A 3,337-nucleotide genomic window follows, 5' to 3' on the forward strand; every position below is an offset into this window, starting at 1 on the left:
GCTTGACTGTCTGTCTATCTTTCTTCTTTTGATCAGATCAGGCATTGTGTTTATTTTTCTCTTTTGTGAAAGTTTTTTATGTGAGTAAAAAGCAATGATTTACAAGAATGAGTATTATTTATGAAAAGTGAATCTTATGCTAGTTTCAAAATGAAAAGTCATTTTTCTTATGTTTCTGAAGTATTTCTGAATTGTACTCTTGATTGTAGCAAGTTCATAGCATTCAACAAGGAAAATTCATTTTAGCGTTAATTGGTTTCTTCTTGAATTTTGCAAATTTTCAAGTGTTTGTATGTCAAAGAGAAGTTTCTTAATTTTTTGAGTTATTGGGCAAAGTGAAATTTTAAAACTTAATTTTAGTATTTGGGTAATTCGAAATTGGACATGTGCATTTAGGAAAAGGGATATAGTGGGATTTAAGGGTTTTTTACATTTCCATTGAAAAATTGAAAAAAATCTTTCCTTACTTCAGTTAGAAATTAATTGAAATGAAAAGATTACAATTTCATTTTCGATTGCATTAGGATTTGCGTCAAGTCATAATTCCATCAATTTCATGTCCATTACCTTTGAGTAAATAACAACTCTTAAAATCAACGCTAATAAAATCATCTAGAAATTTTATTTTTATGTTTAGGGCTCTTTTCCACCTACATTAGATCAGGTTATAGGGATTTAGAATATGGAAGTGAGTTAACTTTCCAAAGCTGCAAAAAAACATTAGCATCTTGCGATAGGGAGAAAAACCCATTTATTGCAATTTGGCTTTGGGAACCTCCCCTTACAAAGGAGTTAAGAACAAGATCATGTCGGATCCAGTGGAGTGATTGATCCCACTTCATTGGTTATGACTGTGAAGGTTCTAATTTTGGAAATCAGAGCTGGAATTGAAGCATCCAAGATAAAGAAGGAGCAAAGCTTGCGACAAATTCCAGGTAGGCTTCATTCCGTCATCTATTTTACTTTAAGGAAAGCATTGAGTTCCTTGTTTCTCTGTTGCTCTAGGTTAGCGAACAAACTTAGGGGAGATACTTTTGTCCGCAATCGTAAATCCCGTATAACAAACCTATTTTCACTATACCAATTATTGATGGTGGTTCTTATATGTATAATTATTTTTTGATCAATAATAACTTGTAATTTTTATATTGATATGATATCAACATTATAATGCTTCATTCTTAATTTGGACACATCTATATTTCACTCTAATCAACACTATCAATCAAACAAAAAACAACATCAAGAAGGTGAAGATAATGTCCCTGTTACTTGAATTAAAAAAAAAAAGAAAAAAAGAAAAAAAGAAAAATCAATTAGAAAGAGATTACAATAGACATTACGATACATGTACTGATGTAACATATTAGTACATTTGATTATTTCGATATAATTCAACTTTTATAGTAATTTTATGTTTTATTTTATTTTATTGCCACAATCATATTCACATAATTTGTTTTTAATAAAATCAAGGTTAGGAAACTGAGAGTTATTTTTGTGGGGGACATGGGGTGGGAGTGAAAGGGGTCAAATGACCTTCCATTATCTCATTGTTAGCCTTTTCAATAGATAATAAAGCATTTTCAAAGCAAAAATAAGTTTAAGTTACTAATGTGAAGGCCACATCAAGATCCAATGAGGTCAACACTTCAATTGATCAAAATTTAGATTTTTAATTAATTCTTATATTTTCCTTTTCTTTGTCATATATGTATCAAAGAACATGCTAATCACTCTCCTTGGTTTATGTTTTAGGTTAAAGGCAAAGAGGGACTATGAGATGATTCAAAACTACAAGGTTGTGTTGCATGATGTATTCAACAAGCTCATGAAGATTAACACAACATGGTTTTTATGGTGTGCTTTCATGACCTTGAGGTACTCAATTGTATCACAATATTTTCTTAGTCGACATTTTTTTTTTTTTTTTTTTCTTTTATAATTTTGATAGCTTACCTTGACATTATGTGTTTGATATTATCTACAAATGAGATTTTGATTCTTTATGTGGTAAATATTTATACATAAATATTTATTCCTTATTTGTTTGCATTCAAATCTCTTCCCCAAGGAGTTGCATCATATAAGAATAGAGACCTAACCAAGAAAATAATATAATTGGGAACCATCATTTTGGCTATAATCCCAAAGTCTAAAGGAGATATACACAAATCATCTATCCACCTTGATCCTGGTCTTGATTAACCATGTTATTCAAAAGGTCAGAATTAAGAAATTATAACGTCTCCAAAAAAAAGAGTAAGTTATCACCACCTTCAAACACAAGGGGCTAGAGAGTCCGTTGTGAGTGGCTTGCGATCATAGGAGTGTGAACAAAAAAACGACCCATAAGAGAGTGTAAGAATAAAGTAATAGTGGTTGAATAATCCTAGGGTAGTTTCATAACTATCTTCAAAGGGAAAGGAACAAGAATTTGGATATATTTTGTGCCAATTAATATTCACCAGAATTTTTGATAGAATAATAAACTCAAAAAGGATTTATAGAAGCCTCATGACATCATCATCACATAGAAAACACATTTTTGATAGAATAAGAAACACATTTATACATTTATAGGAACCTCATGACATCATCATCACATAGAAAACACATCTAGCCTATAAAATGGACGGCAAAGGATGTATAAGAAAAAAAAAAACATTATTATCACCATTTTTTTTTATAAGGGCTCTATATAGTATGTTAATTTTGGTTGTTTTGTTTTCAATTTGGAAAAATTATTTCTTCTTGTATTCTTTTATGTAATTCTCAATTCTAGTTATAATAATTTTTTTTGTTATAACTATGATTGTATTTGGGTATATAAGACTTGATCTCTACCTAAAGGGGAATTAAGAGTTTGATGAGCATTTAATTTCATTAATACTTTAAATTATTGTAGGTTTAAGAATAATTGACTCTCTCTAGTAAAACCTGGGAATTGGATTTTACTTGGTTTAGATATATAAGTACTTCATAAATAATACTATTTTTTCTATGTATCAAATAGTTAATATCACATATATGTGTCCTATGTTATATTTTCAGCATAAATGTGTTTTTGAAATTTATTTTGAGATTATTTTCTTTCCAAACAATATGTATTGGTTAAATGCTTTTGGGTTTGAACTACTGATTGTAGTTATTCCTTCTTATTAAATAAGAGGAAGATGAATATTTAACAACTAATTGTTTACTTTTTTCTCCAATTTCTATATTCATCCTTTATTTTCCAATGCATGGAAAGTTATATTTTTTTCCAACTCAAATCATAAGCATGCTAAGCAAAAAATATGGTCCCATGATGTACTTCAACCTTGAATCACATTTC

This window comes from Pinus tabuliformis, chromosome 6 (genome assembly GCF_031772625.1).
Source record: "Pinus tabuliformis cultivar Carrire ecotype Pingquan chromosome 6, CPIR1, whole genome shotgun sequence".
NCBI classification, from domain to species: domain Eukaryota; kingdom Viridiplantae; phylum Streptophyta; class Pinopsida; order Pinales; family Pinaceae; genus Pinus; species Pinus tabuliformis.